This window comes from Acartia tonsa, chromosome 10 (genome assembly GCF_053477335.1).
Source record: "Acartia tonsa isolate MP-2025a chromosome 10, ASM5347733v1, whole genome shotgun sequence".
Taxonomy (NCBI): Eukaryota; Metazoa; Arthropoda; class Copepoda; order Calanoida; family Acartiidae; genus Acartia; species Acartia tonsa.
The window spans coordinates 49310516-49317874 of record NC_137269.1 but is presented as its reverse complement, the minus strand read 5'-3'; the positions used below and the strand labels follow the sequence as shown (position 1 = coordinate 49317874).

Genomic DNA, 7359 nt, shown 5'->3' with positions numbered 1-7359 from the left:
CCCTTAAAATCCCTGTTGCTTAGTTGTTATTCATCTTTAAACACAATAATAAATAATCCAGTATGGCTACGAAACCGATTAAGTTCCGCAGGATTGGAACCAGTTCTCAACCATACTGAAAATCATGTATATTATCGTTTCACAGACAATTTACAACGAATAGTACAATAAAACTCATAATCTTCAAATTTATCATTTTATAACTATTTATTAACTATTAATATCTATTATATAACTTTCAGAAATATTTTCTTAGGATTTAATTTATAGAATCGTATTAGCTAGTTACAGATAGCTTTCCGCGGATATAAAAATGAAAAATCATACGATTAAAGCCAGTTTCGTTAGCCCCGTGGGGCCGTAGGCCCGGACTAACAAAACTTGTATTAATCTTATGATTTTTATTTTAATATTCGTGAAGAATTGACCGTAATAAAATGCATGCTATACATGATTTTTCAGTATGGCTGAGAACCGGTTCTAATCCAGCGGATATTAATCGGTTTCGTAGTCATACTTGTGTTGTAATAATTATAGCTTTAACTAAATTTTTCTAAAAATCCAATTTTTCCAAACAAAAATGGGAGAATCCGTGGAAAACAGACAGAAATTGTGCCTAGCATAATAGATAGATAGAGTAGACATATTTGTTTAGACGGGACAAATTCTCTTAAAACAAAACTTCCCATTTATTTTCTCTATGAAAGGAGAAAAATACTACCAACCAATTTAAATAGAACTTTCAATCAAATTAAAACAATTTTTATTCTTCAAAATCACATGTTGTAAACAGAAAATAACAAAACTTGCATATTCTAAAAAGGAGAATAAATACACAGAGAAAAACTGATACATTGTCATTAGAGGAAAGCTGAAAGTCGTCTTTGATAAGCAATCAATCAATAACATAATACAAATTTTTAAAGGTATTTGTTTCAAGGGATCTAGAAGCATAAGACAATGGCTAATAAATTGATGTACATCCCCAATGATGTTACACAAAATTACTCTGTAAATTACATTTTGTAGTTGAAAGTTTAAACACTCAACTTAATGAAACAAACCAATCAAAATTTAAAACTCCAAAAGGTTGTAAGGCAAACACATTATTTACAAAAACTTCGATACGCCTTTAAATATTCAATGATTCTCTTTATTTTTAAGTAGCTATTTCGTTCATTTATGTTATAATCACATTAAATATACATACAAACAAAAAATCACAAGAATAACAACATTTTAAAATTAATAAGTTAATAAATAAAAATTAGTATTTAAAACCTACCACAATTTAAATAGAAATATAAGTAGATTCTGGATTTAATAAAAAAAAATTAAAAATGATAAAAAAAATATGGTTTTCATTTTGGCTTTGAAACCGATAGATAAACGTTGTATTAGAACCGGATCTCAACCTTACAAAAAAAATCATGTATAGCATCGTATTACAGACAATTTTCCACGAATATTAAAATAAAAATCATAAGAATAATACCAGTTTTGTAAGCCGGGGCTAACAAAACTGATTTTAATTTTATTATTTTTCAGTTAAATATCCACGGAAAGCTGTCTATAATACGATGCGATAAACATCCATTCAAGTCTTCAAATTTTAAATAATGTTCAAATAAATTTTGAGGAACTACGTGAATCTTAATTTACAACCCATTGTCCCCTCCCTTAAAGACAAAAGTTAAATAATACTTATTTATCGCATCATAGACAGCTTTTCGCGGATATCAAAATAAAAAAATATAAGATGAAAACCTGTATTGTTAGACCCAAGAGGCCGAGGGCCCGAGCTAACCAAAACTAGTATTAATTTTATTTTAATATTCGTGGAAAATTGTCTAAAATACGATGCTGTACATAATTTTTCAGTATGACCGAGAACCGGTTCTATTCCAGCGGATATTTATCAGTTTCGAAGCTATACCTACTGGAAAAAAAAATTAAGATTTGCAAAGATAATCATTGAACTTGTTAAGTGTATTTTGCATGTCTTGGAATCCTGAACACCTGCAGGCCTCACCAATCTCCAGCCACTAAACAAAAGAATAAAATTATTCATATAAGTTTAAAACAAGAACAATAAGTAGCCAGGTAGAGAGGAGGCATTGGGTGGTTTATTCCACTAGTCCCCAAAGTTTTGTAATAAAGTTTCTTATTCGTTGGCTTAACAACTTTGGTGACTTTTATCGAATTTTTAATGGTTGGTTAAGTTGAGTGTCGAAATGTTTCAACTAGTAATGGTAATTTAAGGAATGGGTAATTTTGTGTATCATCATTGGGGAAATACACCAAATCATCGGCCATTGTCTTATCCCTTTAGCATGAACTGAAAACAAGATTAGTGTTCAGGAAAACTTATGCCTTTTTTTGTTAACTGTCCTTTTGTATATTGACGTAGAAATATATATGAAAATTTAAGAATGATATAAATAGATAAAAACAGCCAAGATATACAATTTAATTGTTTTTATACGCGAGACAGAAAAATAAGAAACACTTTTTGAAACCATCACTTAAGGTGTAACTATAGTAATGCAAATGTTGTTGATCTTAAAACATTTCCAGTAAGGCTTTGAAACCAATTAAAATCCGCTGGATTAAAACCGGTTCTCTGCCATACTGAAAAATCATGTATAACATCGTATTACAGACAATTTTCCACGTATATTAAAACAAAAGACTTAAAATCAGTATCAGATTTAATCTTACAAATTTTCATTTATTATTAGCGGAAAGCTGTCTATAACACGATGCGATAAATAACTATCACTGTATTTATGAAAAGAAAATGAAAAAAAAACGCCTTTTCACATAGGCGCCATAAAAATGTATTAGTACAAGTGTAAAGAAATATGCAAATGCATTGCGTATTCAACTCTATACATAGTAATTATCCTTAATTATTATTGAAGTAAAAAGGCACTATTTGCAAACAAGAACGACAACAACTCAGAGAGGGAGAGTACAATGACAGATAAATTTATAAGGCCAAAGGTTTTCTTGTATAAAGAATGTTACTAAAAATTATCGTTTTAAAGCCCTCCTATATTGCCATAAATCCAAAATAGTAAGCTTCACTGAAAAGGAGAACCATATCGGCAGTAATACAAATTCTTCGTTTCAGACAAACAGTCATCCTATTGCTTTTTATAAGGATTTCCAAACACTCTGTATGTATGTATGTAGCCTTGATAGTTTAACAACTTTAGGGACTTGGGTAAATTTTGATTGGTTGGTCAATTAAGATTAGTATTCAAACATTTCAACCACTAATTCTAATCTATAGAAAGGGTTAATTTTGTGTTTGTGCATGTGCATCAATTTATCGGCTATTGTCTTATCCTTTTAGATCCCTAGTTTTAAGCACTTATAAACAGGGCTTTATTGAATACCGTCAACTTAACCTAACCTAGCCATAATTGTTTACCTTATAATCTTGATGTTCATGAGAAATTTTGACCTCCACATTGGGGTCTGTCAGTCTGGCTAGCCAATATGTCACCACTTTGTCTTTACCCCAAGCCTACATACAAACATGTGTCCAGTATGGCTTCCAAACCGATTAATTTCCGCTGGATTAGAACCGGTTCTCAGCCATACTTAACAATCATATAGAGCATCGTATTACAGACAATTTCCCACGAATATTATAATAAAAATCATTAAGTCAATAGCAGTTTAGTTAGCCCGAGGGGCCCGAAGGTTTTAAAATAATAAGTTTTCATATTAATATAAGCGGAAAGCTGTTTATAATTTAAAGCGATAAATATTTATTATCTTATTGGACCGAAACAGTTGTCCTCTATCAGGAAAACAGAAAATCGTGTGTTTAATTTGTTTTGTCGGCCCCAAGGGGCCGAAAGCTCAGCTCATACTTACAAAGGTACAATGGTACATTATTTCATAATGACTAAGAAACAGTTTTAATTCTAGGCAATTGAATAGAATTCAGTACAATCTGGAAAGAAATATTAGGTACCACTTTTACTAAAATCTTACTACCAATGAAATTAACCGATGACGCACCAAAAAGACATAATTTGGAACTTTGTGAAAAGGAGGACCATATCGGTTCGGCGGTTAGCTAGATCCTTCGCTATAGACAAAAAGTCTACTACTTAATATAATAGGAAGGATTGATCGAGCATTTTTTATATCTTACTGAATGATCTGAATGTAAATTTCTTACTCTGTAATGAAGTTCATCTTTAATATCTTGATGTACTGCAAGATTTTCCTAAATAAAACAAATTTCAATTTTTATTGGAAGATCATTTACGTACAAAGATGTCCAAGCTATTTTTTTGGGTGGGGGGGGGGGGGGGGGTTCTAGAGACAATACAATAAAGAACTAATCCATTTTTACAGACGCAGCTCAAGGGAGAAGGGTGAGATACATTGGACTATACATTACACTTGTATTCAAAGTTTTATAGCCGTTTAATTTTTCGTTGGCCCAGAGAAATTAGGTACTTCATAGAAGTGTTAAAGGTTCTAAATTAGAAATGTTCAAACTTTTTAACGATATCTTTATTCCACTTTATCCCTTTAGATCACTGGAAATGTCCAAACCTGTTTAATACCACTCTCCTCCCAGGTTTCTCTGAAAGCTGTTGTTAAATCATCTTCACCTGGGTCTACATGTCCTAAATCAGGCATCTAATTAGTGGTTGAAACGTTGGGACACTCAACTAACTGAAACAACCAATTATCTTCACCCAGGTCTACATGTCCTAAACAGTGCCGGGATCTAAAGGGATAAGACCATGGCCGATAAATTGATGTACATCCCCAATGATGATGCACAAAATTACCCCTTATTTAGGTTAAAATTATAGGTTGAAACGTTCAAACACTCAACTTAATAAGCCAACCAATCAAAATTAATGAGAAGTCCCAAAAGCTGTTCAGCACGAATTAAAAAAAAATATTACAAAACTTAGGAACTATTAAAATGAAAAGCTTAATTTTCAGACAAGTTTTGCTATGCTAATTGTAAAAATATTTGTTCTTTGAATGGAATTTTTAATGTAATAATTTTCTTCAATAGTTTTAAGTAAATATTTATTTTACCTTTAGGAGGGGTCCAATGATGTTTTTGATTGCTCGCCTAACTAACACAATAACATTTACATATATATTATACATGTATCATTACCGAGGGTGCAAGCTTTTCCGCAGTGGACCTATCCGGGGAGGAGGAGAAGAAGATGTACACCCCCGGGCAAACCTGCACCAAACCACCTGTTCTGACAGCCATGTCTCCCGTCCGGGTTTCCCCCACGGGGCTGGCCTAAAGGGCTTTTAAGTCAGCCCCTGTCAGCTCTGGAGGCCTTGGAGGCCTTTCAACTCCAACCCTCCATAACCACATCCAACATCACCCCCCCTCCTCCCCTCATCCTCTCTGGCGACATCCATCCAAATCCTGGTCCCAAATACCCTTGCTCTACCTGCTCCCGCAACATAACCCGCTCCTCTGGTGCCTTCCTCTGTAACTCCTGCCAACTTTGGGTTCACCCCAAATGTTCCCTCCTCTCATCCAAATCCGAATACAATTCTAACTGGTCCTGTCCACCCTGCATCTCTGCCTCCCCTACCCCCTTCTCACCCATTTCCCCCCAACAATCAACACCCCCACCTAAATCCCGTGGCCCCAAATTTCCATGCCCTATCTGTTCCTTAGGTGTTACAAAATCCACTGGCTCCTTCCAATGTAACTCCTGCCTCCAATGGGTCCACCCCAAATGTTCCCTCCTTCCATCCTCCACCCACTACTCCCCCTTCTGGATATGCCCCTCCTGTTCCCCCCAAAATTCCCCCCCTCCCTCACCCTCCACACCCAACTCCCCGTCTCCCCCACCTTCCCCAACAGCACCTCCATCACCACCACACCCTCAATCACCCCCGCCCCCTCCTCCCCCCACCCCTGCCCCCCGCAAACCTCCTGGTAAACCTTTCATCCTCCAATTCAACTGTAATGGTCTCCTTACCACCCAAGATGAACTCCACAACCTTATTTCAACCCTTAACATCCCAATTACCTGCCTCCAAGAAACTAAACTCTCCTGCAAATCCAATCCTAAACCCCTCCCTGGCTATAACTTCATCAGGAAGGATCGACAAGACCGACCTGGTGGAGGAATAGCCTTCCTCATTGCTGAAGACATCCCCTTCACACACCTTAACCTCAACCACCTCTCCAATGGCCCCCTTGAGGTTGATGGCATCCAAATTTCCCGCAATGGCTCCCCTCTACAAATCATCAACCTTTACCTCCCCCCACACTCCTCCTGCCCCCCACAATACACCCCTGACTTTAACCTCCTTTTTGAAAATCCAAATGACCTTATCCTAGTCGGTGACTTCAATGCCCACAACCCTGCCTGGAACTCCATTACCCTTGACCAATCTGCCATGAATCGTGGGGAGGCTCTGCTGGAAGCTCTCAATGAGAGCAGCCTTTGCCTCCTCAACGAGGATTCCCCTACCCGCCTTCCCCCCAATGGCCAACCTACCTCCCCTGACCTTTCCTTATGCTCTGCCCACCTTGCCCTTGATTTCTCCTGGCACACCCTTACCACCCTCCGTTCTGATCACCTTCCCATTCTCCTCTCCATTCCCGAAATCACCAGAACCCCCCGCCCTGTCAAAACCTTCCACAACTTCCATAAAGCAGACTGGGACACCTTTACCCTAGAAACTGAAACCCTTTTTGAAGACCTTCCTGACCCTTCCTCCTGCTCCCAAGGTGAAGCCACTTTCCGCCAAATCCTCCAAACTGCCTCCAAACACACTGTTCCTGCTGGCTTCATCAAAAATTCCAACCCTACCCTCCCTCAGTCTGCTAAACCCCTTATCCAGCAAAGAGACTCCTTAAGAGAAACCAACCCCCATGATCCTCAAATTCAAATCCTTAATGACCAAATCTCCTCAATAGTAAACCAACATTCCAACAAAAAATGGCAAGAAACCCTTTCCAAATCCGACCATAGAACAAATCCTTCCAAATTCTGGTCCCTCCTCAAGTCCCTTTCCGGCAAAAACAACTCCCCTCCCTCCAACCAACCCATTTCCTTCAACAACAACAAAGTCCACACCTCCCACCTCCACATTGCCGAATCCTTCACCAGTCAATTCACCTCTGTCTCCCGTCATACTTCCAACCCTTTCTCCAGAAAAATTATCCGTAAAATCCGCCGCCGCAACCACCTCAACAGAAACTTCCAACCTTTTACCCCTGCCCTTGTCCTTGAAGCAATTAAAAATTCCTCCAATTCCTCTGCACTTGGCCCCGACAACCTTAACATCCTTCACCTTAAACACCTTGGTCCAAATGGCATCTCCTAC

General features: G+C 37.5%; 1 long non-coding RNA gene across 1 annotated transcript; it reads right to left on the bottom strand.

Annotated features, from left to right (window-relative positions):
- Positions 1-4231: 4231 nt before the first annotated feature.
- On the bottom strand, positions 4232-5129 carry LOC145330266 (uncharacterized). Its single transcript, XR_013883343.1, has 3 exons — positions 5086-5129; positions 4585-4658; positions 4232-4249 (listed from the first exon to the last, which is right to left on the bottom strand). It is a non-coding gene; the product is annotated as an uncharacterized LOC145330266 (long non-coding RNA).
- Positions 5130-7359: the final 2230 nt, after the last annotated feature.